Source organism: Chrysemys picta, chromosome 12 (assembly GCF_011386835.1).
Source record: "Chrysemys picta bellii isolate R12L10 chromosome 12, ASM1138683v2, whole genome shotgun sequence".
In the NCBI taxonomy this organism is placed as follows: Eukaryota; Metazoa; Chordata; order Testudines; family Emydidae; genus Chrysemys; species Chrysemys picta.
This window is the reverse complement of record NC_088802.1, coordinates 36298869-36319839: the sequence shown is the minus strand read 5'-3', so window position 1 is coordinate 36319839 and position 20971 is coordinate 36298869. Positions and strand designations below refer to the sequence as shown.

The 20971-nt window shown below is 45.0% G+C and overlaps 1 long non-coding RNA gene across 2 annotated transcripts in view; it reads right to left on the bottom strand.

Moving 5' to 3' along the window:
• Positions 1–20431, bottom strand: part of LOC135974663 (uncharacterized) — a 94729-nt gene extending 74298 nt beyond the window's left edge. The window contains exons 1-4 of one of the 2 annotated variants that reach the window (XR_010591789.1): positions 20308–20431; positions 15056–15120; positions 11742–11969; positions 2221–3126 (exon numbers count right to left, since the gene is read on the bottom strand). This is a non-coding gene — a long non-coding RNA (uncharacterized LOC135974663). Of the gene's footprint in view, positions 1–2220; positions 3127–11741; positions 11970–15055; positions 15121–20307 lie in introns of those variants that run through there. The other variant, XR_010591790.1, reaches the window with a different exon arrangement.
• Between the last annotated feature and the right edge of the window lie 540 nt (positions 20432–20971).

Sequence of the window (20971 nt, the reverse complement as noted above, 5' to 3'; positions counted from 1 at the left end):
TGTCATAAATCTGAATTTCTGGTTTACTTTATTTTACATATCGGTCCAATCTATCACCATGTCTCCACATAATAACTGGCACAGCATACCCTAATGGCCTCCCACTCTTCCAGCCATTACGGACTATCATGTATCATTTCATTTCCTTGATTGCTCATTAGGGCCCATTCAGACTTTCCTTAAAGTGGTGCCTCCGCACTGAAATCAATAGCATCACATTGGTATGAATGGAAGTAGCATGTTCCCAGCGTATGTATCTATTTAGGTAGGTGAGTAGAAAGCAGGTCAGTCTGGCCTGGTTCTGACGTACCGTAGACAAGATGCCCATAAACTTATTCTTCTACTCTTCATGTTATTTATTATTTCTATTGTGGTATTATCTACAAGGCCCAGTGATGGACTAGGACCCCATTGTGCTAGGCACTGTACAAACACAGAACAAAAAGACAGTCTCTGCTCAACAAAACTTAAGAAATCTTAAGAAATCTTCAGCCTTCAGAAGCATTTCGCATGAAGAGTTTGTCTTCCTGCATCCATCACTGTGCAGCCTTGGGCAAGTAATTTTACATTTCTGCATCTCAGTTTCCCCATTTGTACAATGCAAAGTGACTGGAGATGCTTGGATGCTAAGCTCTACCACTACTAAGTGATGCTACAATGACCTTTCCAGGGAAGAGGGAGGGACTCCTCTTCTCTTTTTCTTTGGCTTTGGGGAAGGTCATATCTTTCCTTCCCTTGCGTCCTGTCTACAAACAAGCTAGGCAATTCCTCTATCATGAAAAGGTTGGGGGGGGGGGCATCTCAGGCCCCTGGGCTCATTTAGAGCCTGATACAAAGTCTACTGAGGTCAAGGGAAAGAGACCCATTGACTTCAATGGACCTGCTTCTCAGCTGGCAGCTGCCATAAAAGCAGGACCATTTCCTATCCCACTGGGCCAGGTGTGGTGGAACGGGAAGTAGCCCCTGGCTTCCCTTCTCCCCCATAACAAGACTCTCAGTGGACTAAGGCTGGGAAGATGTAGCAGCTACACCAGAGGGCCTCTTTGAATGTTCGGGTGCGTTAGACACCCATTGCTCCACAAAGATCCCAAGCAGAGGGGGAAGGATTTGTGGTTTCCCTGGAAAGAGGATTAGAGCGAGGGGGTGAATTGCAGGCTTGCAGGCAGCTGCTCCTCCAGGAGACAACAAGGTGCGGAGACAGAGAAAGTTGCGAGGAAGGGAGGGTGCAGGTGAAACTGGTGAGTTTCAGAAATCTCCATCTGGGTCACTTCCTCACTGACTGGCCTGCTCCCCATTCCTCTCAGCCCCCTTCCTTAAGAAGGATCATTCTGTCCCTCACAAAAAGGATTCTAGTGCCCTGGAAGCAATGAATAATAGAGCTAGAATTATTCTCTCTCTGTGAAGAGCCTCTTGGTGACCTGGAACAGTGCAGTCAGGTCTCCTCTGCTCATCTAGTGTCTCAAAGCTCAAGTGAAATTGCATGTCCAAAAACCACTGAATCAATGAAAGCTATGACAAATACGCCTTGGAGAATCTCCAGGGAATCTTTGGCTATCAGTGCTGCATTTTGTTTCATGATCTGGTATCTTCTCCAGGATTGGTCATGCTATTATTCACGTCACTCTCCTCATCTTCAAGGGACAAGGCAACGTCTAACTAATGGGTGCTAGGAAGAAACTTCCCCTGGGGGCAGATTATCCCATAACTTATTACTACAGTGGTTTCAAACCTTCGCCTGAAGCAGCTGGTACAAGTCACTATTGGAGGCAGGCTATTGGCCTATATGGATGCCCTGGTCCAATCCAGCCAATCCCTATGTTCCTCTTAGAACACAGGCAGTTTTGCTTTTCAGTACCAGGCCAAACTCATCTTAAATAAACTCCTCCTACCAAAGACTTGCGCGCGCACACACACACACACACCCCACCACCACCATAACCACTACCACTTAAATGTCCTTAAGTGAGACTATTGGCTAGGACATGAAAATGGAAATCCCATTTTTATTTGTGGTGTTATCTTTTTTCCTATCTAAGTGATTTGGGATTTGTCTGATATAAAAATTAAAGAGGCATGTGATAGGCTTATCCAATGAGCATTATATTCATAGTCAGATCAGCTTTATGCCCCCACTGCACCCTTATTCAGAAGGGCCTGCCTGCCTGTCACTTTCTGGAATGCTGACCTGCTCTTGAAAGCTATGGAGGCAACTGCGAGTGCCATAAATTGTCACGCTGTCTGGAGTGGCTCACGGCCATGAGTGCCTACCTCAAGGCAGACTGTCAAAAGCAGGGCAGACATCCCAAACTGATGGTATTTTCTATAATTAGATCTCACCAAGCCAGTACCAAATGTGCACTCCTGAACACTATAACTTGTCTTACCATGGAGTCACAGACAGTCCCCTTAAACATTCCAATCTATCTTGCCACCCAGGCAAGTTGGACTATGAGATAAATGGTCGTTTACATCAAATATCACAAATATTCCAGGTTACACCCAGTCCTAACAGAGCTGTCACTCACCCAGGTCGATTCCCATCCTAGATCTCACACCAAAGACAATGCTGGTAGCCAATTCTGTAGTAAACTAACTAAAGGTTTATTAGCTAAGAAAAAGGAATAAGAGTTGCTGAGAAATTAAAACAGATAAAAGCATATGTACAGGTGAGTCAGTCTATAATTTCAAAAGGTAAGAGAGATGTAGTAATCTGCCAGTTTCCCAAAAGTCTCTCAGGATTACCCAAAATAACTCTGGGGATCTCTGTCTTCTCATTCAGTTATTCTGCCCTTCTGATTCAGTTATTCTCATTCAGTTTTTCTGATTGTAGAATCCAAACAGTCCAGAGATGAAGAATTTTTACTTGTGTCCATACTTACAGCTTCTTCGCACAGTAAACAAGCTGATAGGGTAACTACCCACATGGGCTTTTTCTTTGAGGGCAGAGAGAGAGAGGAGCGCATTTAGACTTTCTGATCTCTGATCATCATACGCAACAACCATTTGCCTTCCTAATACACAAGAATTAGCACTTTCCTGTTAAAGTTCTTCATTTGCATTACACAAGGCTTCTTTCTCGTTTGAAGAGTTACTTAGTTACAGGGGTCTATACAATGCAAATGTTTGCTGGGGAGACAGAAAAGTGAAAACAATGCATACAGCATCCTATTACTTTTCATGAAGTTTAAACGCCAAATACATTCTTATACAGTTAACAATCACTTTGATCTATACTAATACACACGTGAATTGGCCTGGCTTCCAGCAGTGAGTTTGTCAGTTCTCAGCTGATGCCTAGGACTACTGGATACACTAACTGGGTCTCAGCAAGGCTGTAACAAGAGGACACTGTTTTCCAGAGCTGTTTCATCTCCTGTCCCAGAGTCCATTTGCAAATCACATATGTATGCCTAGGTTTCTGTGCTGTTTACTAGTTCTAGACATTTCTGGCAATGGACGGCTGTTTGTATTTTTATTTGAAATGCATCAACTTTGGGTCAAAGTATGGGGCAGCAACTCCATAGCTTTCTTCCTGCAATAGTTCTTCTGTCGCTAGCAGGAGTGGGTATAGTAGGAGTATGTGATGAATTGCCCCTACCCATCCAAGTAATGTTGTGATTTCTGGCATCATGTATGTTTTCTGGTGTGAGCCAGGGAGCCCCTCAATGCCAGCTGGCAGAGGGCAGGCACACTATATCATAACTCACATCAGGCTGACACACTCATTACCCCAACTCACTATGGTCATAATCTGTATCTAAAAGGTCTCAAGTAAGGCATCACATGCAAACTGATAACACATTGGTCATTACTATTATTGTGTGATGTATGTACAGGGGGAGTATAAGGAATTATAGATGTGTGCTGGAAATCTGCTCTTAAAATGTGTTTGCCCAGCTGTGCGTTTTGCCTGCCTGTCTCCAGTGTAAATTGAGCAAGCCGAGGACAGAAACAATGTAAGTTCATTTACATAAAAGATAAACAAAGGCATCAAACTAGGAAGTGGGGATCACTTAACAGTCATGACGGGGGAAGGAGGCTGTACTGCTGGGAAGCTTTCCTGGCTCTGGAAATTAATCAAATGGACATTGGGAAATATAAGCAGAAACAAAGTCATTTTGGCATCCATCATCTGAGGGACAATAGAGGCCAGAGCTCTTGACATTGAAGAAAGGTGGGTCCTTCAACCAAGGTAGTTAACATCTCTGGGAGCTGACTATAGGTGAGAAACCCACTTACACAGATACTGAAGTGAAATGTCAGTCTTCAGCTAACCTTCCTGGCTGATGTGTGCTCTGCTTTTTTAGAGGCAGCGAACTTAACTTCTGTGAGTGTCCAGTGAGAGGGACTGAATGCTGCAGAAGGACGTTTCTGGGGAGCTCGGGAATTGGGATTCACCACAAGGCAAGGTTTGGACTGGCTGAATCCTGAAGAGCTTGCTGGCAAGGCAGATAAGCTGGTGCGTCAGGGCGCTGACCCAGAGCTTAGCAGCAGCAAAGCTCATTCTTGTTGAGGCAGAGCAGTAACCCAGTGGGTGACCTGAGCAAGATGTCACACCAGGGTCTGGGTGGGTTCTTCCTACTAGCCAGTGGGTCATCCCACATGCCTTGCTGCTAATAGTCTGGAGCCCAGAGCAGCATAGGGACACGTTGGCATTTTATAACAGATGGGCACAGCAATAGCTGCCTTCTGAAAATCCTGGCAGCTGAGCACACGGCTGGAGTCAGTTGCCCGAATTCTCATTGGCACCACGGCCTCATTACACTATGCTAGCAGTGTAAAGTTGCCTTAGAGTAGGAGTAAGTTACACCCACTTTTTGGCCACTCTCCACTGCCAGAGTGGCATAAATAGGTCCGAAAATCAGGCCCAGAGCCTCCAGAAAGCTTGTGCTCCCAGATCGGTGACTGAACTGGGATAAACTCCAGCACTGCTTTTCCCACCACCTAATTCAAAGCGTGCAAAAGGCCATCACATTGCTTGATGGCCCTTTTAATCCCTGATTCTGTTCTCTGCTGCCTCACCAAGTCAGTGATCCCTGTACAATATGAGCACCATGTACTGCCATGCCGCTGAGTGGAGAATTCCAGCTCTGTAGCATATTATGCTTTGCACTGGTGTTAGACTTTGCAAAGTGGGAGGCAGTGGAAGATCAAGCTCTCAGTATCTTTTTCTCTCTGCCTGCAAAATATTTTTAGAGGAGTGTCGAAAAGCGAAATCAAATGTTTGCAAAGCCCTTTGATGTCCCAAGATGAAAGGTGCAACAGAAGTGCAAAGTGTTGTCATTATCAATATAAATGCAAATGTCAAAGTATTTGGCTGCAACAAACTGAAAATGTTGATTTAAAAATATTTCAAACAAGCTGCTTTCCATTTGACAAGACTCATCGGCCCAGAGAGATGCTGGAGAGATCCACGCTGTGAAATAACATTTGCAAACATGATCTGGAGATCAAAGGCTCTATGAACAGGTGAGGTTGGAATCTCCGCAACCTTAACTCTGTGCTCTATAAAGCACAGATTCAGAATGGGAAAGAAAGGAAAATAAAAACATGTGCCTACAGAGAAGCCAGCCAGAGGCCCCAGCCACTAGAGACAGAAGCAGCCAAAGCAGGGACCTCTGGATATTCAGAGAACTTTCTATAGATGTAACTAGACTTTCTTTGCCCTGTGCTGCTTGACTCTTTGCTCCATCCCTCCTCACCCCCAGTCGCTTCACCTCAGTTTCACTCCACACCTGCCCATTTTATACTCTGCTACCCTGCCATCCCCTTCAATCCTCCTTCCCCTCCTTTTTTCTTTCCATGTACCTGATTGATCCCCTCTTAAGTAAACTCCCACCGCCACAAAACTGTGTCACTAACATGCCATTGTAGCCATCACACTATTCACTCTGCTTGCATGTTCTACCTCTTCCCCCACCATGTCTCTGTTTGAGCTATTTAGATTAGATGCTACTAAATTGGGAGGAGTGGTAGATACGCTGGAGGGTAGGGATAGGATACAGAGGGACCTAGACAAATTAGAGGATTGGGCCAAAAGAAATCTGATGAGGTTCAACAAGGACAAGGGCAGAGTCCTGCACTTAGGACAAAAGAATCCCATGCACTGCTACAGACTAGGGACTGAGTGGCTAGGCGGCAGTTCTGCAGAAAATGACCTAGGCGTTACAGTGGACGAGAAGCTGGATATGAGTCAACAGTGTGCCCTTGTTGCCAAGAAGGCTAACGGCATTATGGGCTGTATAAGTAAAAGTATTGCCAGCAGATCGAGGGACGTGATCATTCCCCTCTATTTGGCATTGGTGAGGCCTCATCTGGAGTACTGTGTCCAGTTTTGAGCCCCACACTACAAGAAGGATGTGGAAAAATTGGAAAGAGTCCAGCGGAGGGCAACAAAAATGATTAGGGGGCTGGAGCACATGACTTATGAGGAGAGGCTGAGGGAACTGGGATTATTTAGTCTGCAGAAGAGAAGAATGAGGGGGGATTTGAGTGCTGCTTTCAACTACCTGAAAGGGGGTTCCAAAGAGGATGGATCTAGACTGTTCTCAGTGGTACCAGATGACAGAACAAGGAGTAATGGTCTTAAGTTGCAGTGGGGGAGGTTTAGGTTGGATATTAGGAAAAACATTTTCACTAGGAGGGTGGTGAAGCACTGGAATGGGTTACCTAGGGAGGTGGTGGAATCTCCTTCCTTAGAGGTTTTTAAGGTCAGGCCTGACAAAGCCCTGGCTGGGATGATTTAGTTGGGGATTGGTCCTGCTTTAAGCAGGGGGTTGGACTAGATGACCTCCTGAGGTCCCTTCCAACCCTGATATTCTACGATTCTATGATTCTAAACCCTTTGGGGGCAGGGACCCTCCTCTGCTACTTTGTGTTTGTGCAACGCCTAGCACGATGGGGCCCCATTCTTGGTCGGTACTTGGGCACTGCTGTAAAAAAACATGAGTAATAATAAGAAGTGCTGGGACTTCTAATGGAATTTCAATGCTGCTCTATTCCCCATGCTCTAATATGAGCCACCCAATAATTTTCCTTCCCATTTCATTGCTTTGGTTTATCCCCACTATCTTTTATCTTTGAAAACTCACTATCATAACAATTATTTATAACCCCCCACATCTTTATTTTTCTCTTCAGCCTTAAAGAGAAAATGTGTCCGCACTGGTTAAGAGCCCAAGAGTCCTGCTTTTATGGGCTGTTCAGTCAGAATTTGTGAAACATTTTGACTGCATTACAGCCATCCACATTTTTCCCCTTTATTGTTCAATCCACAGTATATTTAGAAACAGTTAATCATACGTCTGAAATGAGAGATAAGCATTTTACATTTATTGCCACTCTCAGGTGCCATATCGTTTTCATCCCTTTGGCTATGAGCTGATGTATTTGATCTTTTTATCTAATGCCTGCTTCCCCCATTAACTTCTTAACTTCTGTAGGCTATTGTGCATACCATAACAGAGAAGAGCTTTGATAAAAACATACATCAGTGAATTTCCCTTACTTAGGGTTTTGACTTGAAAGGGACACTGTCAAGGTGTTTGTCAGAGTGTCTAAGATGCACACCCACATTAGGTCAGTAATAACCCCTTGGAAGCTGGGAACTAAAAATCTCTTCCCTTCACCAAAAGTTTATCCCCACCCCCAACTTGCACATAGCTTTCTGATGGGGAAAAGTCTGTCTACAGCAGTCTGGTTACAGCAGGGTATGGGAAGACAGGCATTCTGGTTTCTATTTCCAGCTCTGTTGCTTTGAAGGAGTCACTTCACATCTGTGTGGGGCAGTTTCCCCATCTATAAATTTAGTCTAGTGATACCCTTCCCTGCAGAGCTATTGTGAGGTAGGATTCATTAATGTTCGTAAAATGCTCTGACTGTGCTCAGAAGAAAAGTGCTGCCGTATTATCGGTACGTCATATTGCTGCAGGGTTGCTGGTGAGTGCACTGGTATTTATTTAGTTAGAAGAGGGCACTGGAGCATTTGCTTATGGAGGAAAGCACATATGCTGAAGGAGAATTCAGCAGGACCAGCTTGAAAATTCCATGGTCCTTATTAGGTTTGTTTAGATATTCTGTGTGCTCGTAACCATTTATTGCACATGACCTTCTCTGCCCTCAAGAGTGTTAATTAATAAAATGGATTTCAGAGTTACTCATCATTTCACTCCACATCCAATCATGTCAAACTTGTATTGAGCACAATGATTGCTCCTCTAGGGCTACATGGTAACTTTGCCACAGCCCTTATTTTAAGGCAGTGCACTAAAGGGATGCCCCAGAAGCACACCAGGATACCCCCAGAGCCTTTTTAAAATAATCGGCATTACATTAGATTTCCTCCAGTCATCTGGTGGAAAGGCTAATTTAAGTGATAGGTTACCTACCACAGTTAGTAGTTCTGCAATTTCATTTTTGAGTTCTTCAGAACTTTTGGATGATACCATCTGGTCCTGGTGACTTATTACTGTTTAATTTACCAGGTTGTTCCTAAATCTCCTCTATTAACACCTCAATCTGGAATAGTTCCTCAGATTTGTCACCTAAAAAGAATGGCTTAGGTGTGGGAATCTCCCTCACATCCTCTGCAGTGAAGACTGATGCAAATAATTCTTTTAGCTTCTCAGCAAGAGCCTTGTCTTCCTTGAGTGCTCCTTTAGCACCTCGGACATCCAGTGGCCCCACTGATTGTTTGTCAGGCTTCCTGCTTCTGATGTACTAAAAAAAATTTGTTGTTAGTTTTTGTGTCTTTTGCTAGTTGCTCTTCAAATTCTTTTTGGCCTGCCTAATTATATTTTTACACTTGACTTGCCAGAGTTCCTCAGTAAAATTTGACTTCCAATTTTTAAAGGAAGTATTCTTACCTCTAACTGCCTCTTTCACTTTGTTGTTTCACCGTGCTGGCATTTTTTTCGTCCTCTTGCTGGTTTTTTTGGGGGTGGGTGGGTGGGTGGGCGGTTTATACTTTTAGTTTGAGCCTCTATTATGGTGCTTTTAAATAGTTTCCATGCAGCTTGCAGGCATTTCACTCGTGTGACTGTTCCTTTTAATTTCTGTTAATTAACCCCCTCATTTTTGCGTAGTTCCCCTTTTTGAAGTTAAATGTTGCTGTGGTGGATTTCTTTCGTATTTCCCCCCTCTCCCCCGAGGATGTTAAATGTGTAGTTACAGTATGGTTGTTATTATTATTGAGCATTTCAGCTAAATTCACCTCTTAGACCACATCCTTAGGACTAAATGAAGAATTGCCTCTCCCCTTATGGGTTCTAGGACTATCTGCTCCACAAAGTAGGCATTAACATGGTCTAGAAATTTTATCTCTGCAGCCTGTCCTCAAGTGATCTATACCCAACTCAAAGTGGGAATAGTTGAAATCCTCCATTATTATGTTTTGTAGCTTCTCTAATCTCCCTGAGCATTTCACAATCATCGCCACATCCTGGTCAGATGGCCGGTAGTATATTCCTACTGCCATGCTCTTATTAGTCAAGCATGGAATTTCTATCCATAGAGACACTATGGCACCGTTTGATTCATTTAACATGTTGTTCTATATTTGACTCAATGCTTTCTTTCACATATAGTGCCACCTCACTCCCATCCCCCAGTATGACCTATTCTGTCATTCCTATATATTTCGTACTCTGGTATTACTGTGTTCCACTGATAATCATTGTTCCACCAAGTTCTGTGATGCCTATTATATCAATATCCTCATTTAATAGCAGGCATTCAAGTTCACCCATCCTAGTATTTAGGACTTCTAGCATTTGTAAAAAAGCACTTATAACACTTACCAGTATTGAGTTGTCTACCTTCATGTGATGTAATTGAATAGGACTCTTTCGTTTGTCTGTTTCTTTTCAGTTCCCATCTGTACGTTATCAACTTCCATCCTCTCCTCTTTACTAGGATATAGATTATCCCCTTTAATAAATCCTCCCCTAAGAGATGTTTCTGTTGGAACCTGTGTGCTTCTCCATACCTGGTGGCTTTCCCCCAACCTTTACTTTAAAAACTCATCTATCATCTTTTTAATTTTACATGCCAGCAATCTGGTTCCATGTTGGTTTATGTAGAGCCCATCCTTCCTGTTCCTCCTTTCCCAGAAAGTTCACCAATTCCTAATAAACCCAAATCCCTCCTCCAAACACCATTGTCTCATCCATGCATTGGGACCCTGCAGTTCTACCTGTCTAACTGGCCCTGTATGTGGAACTGGAAGCATTTCAGAGAATGCTACCATGGAGGTCCTAGACTTTAATCTCTTACCGACCAGCCTACATTTGGTTTCCAGGATCTCATTCCTACCTTTCCCTATGTCACTGGCACCTACCATGTCCCAAGACCACTGACTCCCCTACAGCACTGCACATAAGTCTATCTGATGATGAAGCTGTTATTGGCTTAACTAAGAGAGGTGAGTTGCTCAAGCAGTAGAGACTCATGCTTTAGGATCCAAAGGTCTTAAATTCAGTCCCTGCTGCCAACAACCCATCCAGGTGTAAGCCTGGAACAGGTTACTTCTCTGGCTTAGCTGTGCTCTGCTTAAAAATTGATAGCACATTATGGCTTCACGTGAGATGCTGAGCATCCGTAGTTCCTATTTAATTCAGTGAATTGGAACAGTGCAGAATTCTAAACCAGAGCTTTCAGTGGGTGAAAGAATTGGGTCCTTAGTGTCATTGTTCCAGGCAATATGTGATTAATGTAACACCACCAATGCAATCATATTAAGAAATATACACATCGTCTCTTGGGGGGAACTGCAAAATCTATAGAAGAAACCCCCTTTGCCTCACTTAGCTTCTCCAGCCGGCTCATTCGGTGAAAAGGCCCAATTTAACGGAAACACGGAGTCTGTTTCCAACAGATATTATTCCATGAAAGATCAATACACTGGAATTAGCTGTCAAGACAAGTTGCTGAGTTCCTCTGTGCCATATTGCCCAGAGAGCTAGGACTCTACACAAAATAACCAAGGAAAGGAAGGAACTCTTGCCTGATTAGATGTGGCGAGTTTATAGGACATAGGAATTTATTACTGAGCCCAACTTAAGGGAGAAAACCCCGTCTTTCCTTTGTGAATTAGATACAGAGTTTTGAGTGTAACTCAGGGTTGTTAACTCTTAATAAATTCCATTTGCAGCTTGCGTGATGGACAGGTTTATCTGCAGAGCACTATTTTGTTGCTTTTTGATGAACCCTAAACAGCCTGGATATGAAACTTTCCTCCCTTTTTATCCCCCTTTATATTAAGTTATTGATGTATATTAATCTTGCTATCATCTAGAAGCCGTGGGGCCCGAGCTGTGTTTTTCTCATGGAAAATGGCTTTTTCTTAAAGAAGGAATCTGATAGCCATGCAGGATGAATACTGCGCATTGCCTAACAATAGACCTGGAGCTTTCTCTCACCCACACCTTGGTGCTTTGACAGCGTCAAGAGGCCTCAGTAAGCCTCCTGAAGTGAGATATTGGGGAAATGTAAGAGATGAAGGCTTGTAAGAAAAAGCCTGAGAAAGGATGGTCCAGTGGTTAAAGCGAGAAGCTGGACATTAAGAGACTCAGTTCCTTGCTCTGCCACAGACCCCCTGTGAGACCTAGGGCAAGTCACATTCTGTACCATGGGGTTAAAACCCCTGTCCTGCCTCCAGGGCTGCTGTGAGGAGAAATAAACGTTAAAAAAAAGTGATAGGTTCCATTCCTACAATAAGGGGTGGGGGAGGGATGTAAACGTACCTAAGATGGAGATGGGGGACTGCATGGATCAGTAAAGCCTTTCACTTCTTGGTCACTGGCTCCAATCCAGGGCAGGTTGGTCTCGCACTGAATATCCATCCACCTGAAGACTATTTAATGCCCTCGACGGGATCTTTCTGCCTCCAGCTCAGGTCTTTATGTAGTGCATAGAGCGGTGGTACATCGATGGACTGCACTGAAATGAACTGATGGGACACCGTCTCCTTCCTAGTGGACAGACACCCACATCATAAAAACCACCATCACAGTTGGGACAAATGGGCTCTGTCTTTGGAAGGCTCGACAGCGAGGATTGTACGGGCTATGGAGACTGAGTTGTCTGCTCACCCCAGAGCAGAACTGGGGCACTTTGGCAGGGAATTGCTTGCATGGGTGTGATGTGTTCTCTGGGTCAGTGAAGGCGTTCAGTGTCCAGGACTGTCAATACAGCACTGTTGACATGTCCCACATGTATTTCCTGCTATAGAAAAGAGCTGTGTGTCTGCTTGGAGGAAAGAAAACAAAATCCAGGGTCCCTTCCCATGCAGGTGGGGGGGGGGGTAAACTGGTACAAGGGGGGGCCCATTACTCCCCTGAACACTGACTATGTGGTTGGGAGAGCAGTCCCCACTCAGTCACTATGGGAATCAGTGGGAGCTGGCAGTTCTATTTCATTATTGCCATGATGATGATGTATTTGTATTATAATACAAAGGACAGGTCGACCTCAAAAGATTATGAAATTGTGTTATAACACAAGACCCAACAAGTGGATGAAAGACTGTGTGTGCGTGTATGGTGCACGGAGAGGGTGAGAACGGGGTAACAGTACAGCTGGTCAAAAGTTTGTCATCAAAACTTAATTTTGACAAAACTAGCTTTCAAAATACAATACACATTTTCCCAAACAAAATTCCATTTTCATCCAAAATGTTCAGTTATCAAAAGCTGGGGGGGGTGGGTGGGAGGGGAGAATCAAGTTGAGATTTTTTGATAAAGAGTTTAATGAAAAACTTTTCAATTTTGTCCAAGCTTTTTTGGAGGGGAGGGGGGCAGGAAGAGGGGAGAGTGGAAATCATTTCCTGGCCCGCTCTAGGAACAGCAATACAATCATGCTTTTGCATAGCTGTGAACACAAACAAGCTGTGCACCCGATCCAGCTTGCCACATGGCCCAAATGTCCCAGGCAATTTTTGACTATAGCAGCCAACGTCTCCAAATGCCCAGAGCCTTGTTCAGCAAGACTTACCAGCAGAGCTGGTTGAGAATTTTCAGCCAAAATGACAGAAAAGTTAAAAAAAAAAAATCATTGTTTTGTTCCACCCAAAACTAAATGTTTAATTTCCATTGAGCTTTTTTCCTTGGAATTTTTAAAAAACAAAATTAAAGATGATCTCAAAATGAAAATTCATTTCAAATCAAACAGCTGATTAATTTAAAGCCTGTTGAAATGAAACATAGGGACTTCCAGAATTTGTGTAGGTTTTTTGTTGAGCAAATAATTCACAGAAATCGACATATTTAAAAAATGCTTCTGTCAAACAATCTGCATTTTTTTGCTGAAAAATAGTTCCCACTGAAAAATTTTGCCCAGCTCTCATTACTACCCTAATTTTCATGCAGGAATATTTCCCCAGCAAAGTAGCTACCTTTGCACATTGCTCAGGAATGGAGCCACCACTCTGTTTAGCAGAGAGCTCTTTGCATAGTGCAAAATAACCATATGGGCCATGTCATTTAAATAAGTAACTGCCTCACAATCCTTCACCCCATTAATAAACCATCTCAGTGACATGCTTCTGATTGGCAATGAGGTCAGCCCAACCCTTCATTCAAATTACTGTCTGGAATTCGGCCACACAGCCTGTTTTATTTTATATCTCTCACCACAGAGATGCTGTCATCGCAATGCCATCTTAGGAATACATCAGAAAATACCAGTTGCCATATGCCATGTAATATTTCAGAGCAGATGAAGGAATCCAACTTGGCACAGCATTTCCTCGGCTGCTCAAATTGTCCCCATCTGTCTGCCCCTTGTGATGATAATGAAGAAGCCAGTGGAAAAATCTACTGTGTGCTCTCTTTCTCTGTTTCCATTTTTAAGACTATTGGATTGCACTGTAGGCAAATGGTATAAACACCCCGTCCAATCAGAAAACTGCCGCCTCATTTTCAGACACACTTTACCCACATCTGAAGTCAGTGTCTTTGCACTCAGCCCTTATTTTTCAAGGCATCTCCCTCAAGTTAATGAATAAGATACCTCTTGGGGAGGGAGGGAATTTATGACACTAACAGCCAAAAGTGGGCAGCAAGAGACAACTCCAGGGGCCTGCACAAAACATTAGCAGACAGTGCACTAGGATGGAGATAGACGGAAGGAAGGCTCAGAGGGAGTGCCAAGGTGCAGGCTACTTCAGCCAAGTAGCTGCAGCCTACCCTATAGCCCAAATATCTCCCTGCCAGCAGGGCTGAGAGAGATCACAACTGCTCCATAAAGGACGGGAAACTAATTTAAGTCTGAATCCTCAGTTTGGAATGAAAGATATTGTAGGGTGTATAGATAAGGGAGGCTGTGAGTACTTAAGAAGGGTTGAAAGCAAAAGTAATAAACCTCACAGGCATCCTAGCAATAAATATTTGGACACTTTCAAGGTAAGTCAGTCTTAATTGAGCTTATGTTTAGTTTTCTACAAGGCAAAGTAATAAGGTTTCTGATAAACAGAAACCACTCTATCTGGAGAATTTAGCACTTTATGTTAACACCAGCTACTGAGCTTTCCCAGGCTTTGCACAGATGCATGCATGATATGATGAGTGCCTTGAGTTCACCATTTCCTCCGGCCACCTTTGGGGGAAATTGCCTTTGTTTCCCATTTTGCAATTTCACCCCCAAGAAAATTTATTTTTCCCCACAACAAAACCATATAAAAATGCAACTTTTCCAACTTCTCAACTGGAAGCACTTTTTTGTTCTAAAATGGGCCCTTTTCACTTGAAAAGTGTCCCATTTTTGCCCCAGAGAAGCACCAAGTTCTCTGTAAAAATATTGCCTACCCAGTTAACCTTTTGCAAAAACTGGCCTAGTTGAGGAGTCTTAACAAATGAGGGGGAAATGTAGTTTTTTGCTTTTTATCTTCAATATTTCATATGCCCCTATGTAGACATGCAGACAAACAGACAGACAGGATTTCCTTTTCAAGCAACTTTGCCATGTCTGAGGCTGTAACCTTTCACTGACCTCTCACTCCAAAGATTAGCATGATGTTAACATCAGAAAAGCAGATCAAAGCTGAAATGACACCAGTTACCTGTTCCGGTTTGTGTTCCTTTATGACTCTTGGGACCATACACCTGATCAACTCCACCATCTCCCCTGGGGATACATGAAGCAATAATGTTTCATTATTTCCTGCCATGAAACAAACTTAGTTCTTAAAAATCAACCAAATAAATTGCTGTCTCTGTAAGCTCCCACTATGAACTGGGGAAATGAGAAGACATAAAGCAGTGGAAATGATGATAACATAATCACAGGTCTCTTTAATAGGTTGAATTTCCTATTAAGTAACTGCTTTGCATATCTGCCAAGCAATAAAGTTCACAACATTTTTTTAATACACAGCCAGTGAATCAGGAAAGCAAATACTATAAACCACTTTGAATTCGAATTCTGCATTAATCAAAATGCCATTGAGAAATCCATTGTAAATGTTAGGGGTAGGGTTTTGCTGTCAGTCACCCTGAGGGTGATGGGCTCTCAATTACCCCAGTATAGCCCTCGTCAAGCCCAACTCAATAATGATAAAACCTTGTTACCATCTGATGGCAGGTCAATGGGAGCTGTTGGCATTGAACCTCAAGGAGGGGCCTAACTTTTCTGAAAACCTTCACCTATGTGACTTCCCCATTGTCATTCAGGGAGTCTGATCACAGAGTATAGAATTGAAACTGGGCTTTCAGCCTCCTAGCCCCCTGCTTTAACCATAAGATCATCCTTCTTCCCAGACCTCAAAAGTCAGGCCACTTAGTTAAGGGCCTAAATAAGGAATTGGGCACCTTGATCTGAGCACCCGCTTTTGAAGATTTTGGCCATAGACACAAACCCACAGAGATAAATAGAGCTGCATAAAGCTCATTTCACTGTGCAGTAAATTTTAGTTCACTTGCGGCTAGTTTCTCAACCCATTTGCTTTAATCTAAACCACAGGAATTTTCATCTCCCATTTCATGAGCTCTTTTCACAGCGATGCATTGGGGTTGGACGGCAGGTCCATATGTTATCATTATAATAAGTACAATCAGAGTCTAGGGATTATTAATCACCTGGTCATATGACCCATTTAAACAAATTCTTATTAACCACAAGACATATGTTTTGTTCCTGAACTCTAGAGATAAAGCCCGAAAGCAGATGGGAGGATTGCACTTGCAAATCAAATTTGATTGGGCTTTTAAAAATAAATTAAATCTGGCGGGCAGCGCATCCTTTAAGCAAGCTTTTAAGTAACTTTTGGAACATACCTGCCAGTAGCCACAGGTGTTGCTACTGGGTGTGTTTTCCTGCTGCTTCCTCAGATTTTGTTGTTTAAAAATAACATGGCCAGATCCTCAGCAGGTGTAAACTGGAATAGCTCCAGGGAAATCAATGGAGCTATGCTGATTTCACCAGCCAAGGATTTGGCCCATTCTCTGCCCATAGCCCCAGATCCTCCTGTGGGAGTTCAGTGCTTAAACACCTTTGAGGATCTGGGGCTAAATCCTTTTCATCCAAGGATCTCAAAGAGTTCTATTGGGACTGATGGCTATGGACCCAGATCTGATACATTACTAGCCCTGAGTAGTACCTTACTCCACAAATAGTGCTAACAGATCTATGTGGGGCAACTCACTGTGAAAGGTACTACACAAAGGCCAAGACTGTGAACTCCTTCCTCCCACTGTTGAGCAGTCACTCCGTGAATAGACCCCCTCAATGGGACTATTCTACTTTTGGGGATAACCCCTAGCCAACAGGAATAAGGGATTCATAGGCTGGCCCAAAGTGAGTAAGGAAATCAGAATCTGGCTGGGTCTGGATGTCTGAGTTACTTCCTATATGTTCTTATCCATGTGAAATAGGAGCTTGGACCGATATCATTCTTTTCTAGTCACATTGGTTAATGCATCACTAGAAGGTACTCAGAGGTTGGGAGCAGTGTAAGGACCCAGTTAGAATATTTACATGGAATTCACTACAATGTCACTCTGGAAGAAACTGCAGGGGTGTGCATGATGGATCCAGTGGCAGGATCTAGTCTGGAACACTCATTCTGGGTGAAATTCATCCCTGTGTAGGGGACCTGTTCAAGGCCCCATGCACCACATAAGCTCCTTTTTGAGAGCTTAAGCGATACATAGGCTTCTGCACAGGGGTGGATTTCAATCATTATGGGTCTGATCCCAAGACCACGGAAGTCAGTGGAATGACTCCTATCAGTTTCAATGGTCTTGGCTCAAACCCTAAAGGAATCTAACAGCAGCATGAACTCAGTCAAAGTGATTTGTTTAAAAATCCAAGGCAATAGTCCCAGATTTATTTATTATTTTTACAGCATTTCCCCAGATCTGCTCAGCACATCTCAGAATGAGACATTTATTTTCCACAGACTGGGCGAGGCAACACATTTTTTTAAGAGCAGAAATATATCAGGACAACTTACAGGCCCAACTCACTGTGGGGGAAATGTAAAGGCAAGAAATGTAGAAGAAAAAGCCAGGGTAACTGTTACTAGTGTAATAGATGCAACTTTTATATCCTCTCTTCATCTATGATCTTTGCTCATTATTACTGTTCCCATTACCTAAGTAATGGCTTAAAAAAGAGACTATGCATTATTTTAGCATTGTGGGGAGCTATTAAAATCATACATTAAATTTGATTTGGGCAGGTTTACATATAATTGATTTGATCTCTATTTAACCATAGTAGCTTCTACACATTCAGAGTTAGCCTGGAGTAATGACTGGTTTAATCATGGGTAGTTACTTGAATTGATTTGCTCCATACACCTGAATGTGTTTAAAGTACATGTAGGGTTACCATACGTCCTCTTTTTCCCGGACATGTCCGGCTTTTCGGCAGTCAAACCCCCGTCCGGGGGGAATTGCCAAAAAGCCGAACATGTCCGGAAAAATGGCGGCTCTGTTTGAGAGCCGGGCTGCCTGAACGCTACCGGCTTCGGGCAGCCCCGTGCCGCCAGACCCTGCGCCCCCAGCCGGGCACTTCCCCTCCCGGGCTCCGGCGGCGCAGGGTCTGGAGGCACGGGGCTGCCCGAAGCCGGTAGCGTTCAGGCAGCCCGGCTCTTAAATAGAGCCGCGAGGGCTGGAGCCGCCGGGGCTGTGTGTAACTGACACAGTGTCAGTTACACAGAGCCCCAGCCGCTGGAGGCTCTGTTTAAGAGCCGGCTGCCCGAGAACTACCGGCTTCGGGCAGCCCCGTGCCTGGAGACCCTGCGTCGCCGGAGCCCGGGACGGGAAGTGCCCGGCTGGGGGCGCAGGGTCTGGAGGCATGGGGGCTGCCCGAAGCCGGTAGTGCTTGGGCAGCCCGGCTCTTAAACAGAGCGGGGGGCGGCTGGAGCCTCCAGCTGCTGGGGCTCTGTGTAACTGACCCAGTGTCAGTTACACAGAGCCAAAGAGGAGAAAAGCCTCCAGCCTCCGGGGCTCTGTGTAACTGACACAGTCAGTTACACAGAGCCCCAGCCGCTGGAGGCTCTGTTTAAGAACCGGGCTGCCCGAGAGCTACCGGCTTCTGGCAGCCCCCGTGCCTCCGGACCCTGCGCCCCCAGCCGGGCACTTCCCCTCCCGGGCTCCGGCGGCGCAGGGTCCGGAGGCACGGGGGCTGCCCGAAGCCGGTAGCGCTGGGGCAGCCCGGCTCTTAAACAGAGCCTAAGAGGAGCAGAGCCTCCCGCTGCGGGGGCTCTGCTCCTCTTCGGCTCTGTGTAACTTATACAGTGTAAGTTACGCAGAGCCGCCGGAGCCGCGGAGGGGAAGTGCCCGGCTGGGGGCACAGGGGCTGCCCAAAGCCCGAGCGCTACCGGCTTCACGGTTTGCTGGGCAGCCTCCAGACCCTGCGCCCCCGGCTGGGCGCTTCCCCTCCCGGGCTCCAGCTGCGCTGGGGAAGCGCCGGCCGGGGGTGCAGGGTCTGGGGGCTGCCCGGGAAACCGTGATGCTGGTAGCACTGGGGCAGCCCTTTCCCCCTGGCTGGGAGTGGGAGGGAGGAGGGGGCGGAGTTAGGGTGGGGGAAGGGGCGGAGTTGGGGCGGGGCTAGGGGTGGGGAAAAGGGCGGGGCCATGGCCCGTGGAGGGTCCTCTTTTTTTATTTATGAGATATGGTAACCCTAGTACATGTGTAAGTGTTCTTAAAGTACAACAGGAGATGATGTTTATGGCAATGGAGATGTTTACTTTTCCCTCCTCCCTCAAGTTGTGGCTAGCATGGAGGGATTTCCTTTGTAGCTCCAGGCAGTATACACATATTAAAATCTGATTGATGACTTCTGACTTACCCTGAATTTATAGAGAGAGTAATTTTTAATATTTCAGCACAGAAGTGTCTTTTCGATGTGATGGCAGCTCAGTGGATTATTCTGAAGAGAGGGCCTGACTGTCATTTACACTAGGGCCTCTTTGCTCCATTCTGGCAGCGTAAAAGGGGCTTTATAGTTGGTGTATATTATAGTCACGCCCACTTTAAGGCTCCATTTACACTGCCAGAATGGCGTAAAGGGGCCTTAAGGTAAGCGAGAACCAGGCCCTGAGCAATCAGTAGGCTAGTCAAAAATTTTCCATCAAAATTGCTTTTTGACAGAAAACTGGGGAAAATGTATTTATCTGAAAAACCAAACACGTGAAAACTGGAATATTTTGATTCAAAATAGTGCTGCGGTGCCTATGGGAGTTGTGGGTTAGGGCTTCACACTTCTATTATCCTCACCCTGAACTCCTCTGCCCCACCCCCCAGCCTGGAGCCCCCTCCTGCACACCAAACCCCTCATCCCCAGCCCCATCCTGGAGCCCGCACAACCAGTTAGAGCCCTCACACCCCAACTGCCTGCCCCAGCCCAGTGAAAGTGAGTGAGGGTGGAGGAGAGTGAGCTACCATGGAAGGGGGAATGTTGTGAGCGGGCAGGGCTTCTGGAAAGGGGCAGGGCTAGGGTGTTCAGTTTTGTGCAATTAGAAAGTTGGCAACCCTATTTTGGTCCTCTAGGCAGGCATTCCCAGTGCAGACTTTGCCTCTGACACTGCTCTTAGCAGCCCCAATCCAACTGCATAGGCCCGGAAACTGGTGCTGTTTCCTACAAGCCTCCTCAGGAGGTCTTGCTTGTTCCCCAGAGTCCCACCAAAGATGTGAGCCTTCTGGCATATGGATTACCATTCAAGGCACACAGCAGTAAATGCCAGCAGACACTCACAAGCAGACTTTGCACAGGGATTCTAAAACACCAACTTCAGAGATAAAGCACAGGAGAGCCATTTAGCAAACACCACACACCCTAAACACAGTGCCCCTCACTCTGGCTCACCCTTCTCTTGGGAGTCCAGCTGTGTGTGGCACTAGAACCAAGTTCCTGCAGCAGCTCAGCTCAAGCTGGCGAAAATAGCCAAAGACCAATAGCACAGCAGTTCTTGCCCTTTTATAACCTTGCAGGATCCTTCTGTCATGTGACCTCCTGATCAGCCACCTCAGGTGATCACAGACCCCTAGCTGGTGATTTTGTTGCCAGGCAACCTCTCCCCTGACAAACCAGTTCTCCTGGGTAGGAGACAGCCTTTCTCAAGGTGTTTCTTTTTGAATAGAGGACCATCAAGATTTAATTACTCTCTATTATTAGCCTTACCCCTTGGAATTACAGTGTAACATGGAGGTAAAAAGGCAAACAAATCCAATATGCAAAATGGAGTTTGCAACTTGATAAAGACACATTCAGGTTCATAATCTCACACAGAATTCATAAAGTGTACATCGACAGATTCTCTAAATAGTTACCCCAGGGGGTTTGCAGGCAGGTCAGATCAGATAGTCCCTTCTAGGTTTAAACTCTATATCTTAGATATCAAGCTATTGGCAAAGCAAGGAATAGACCCCAGATCTCTAGAGTCCCAGCCTACTATTGTATCCATTAGGCCACCTCTCCTTCTTTGCAGGCACACCAGAGAGGCCAAGGTATGTTGTTTTGAGGGAATTCT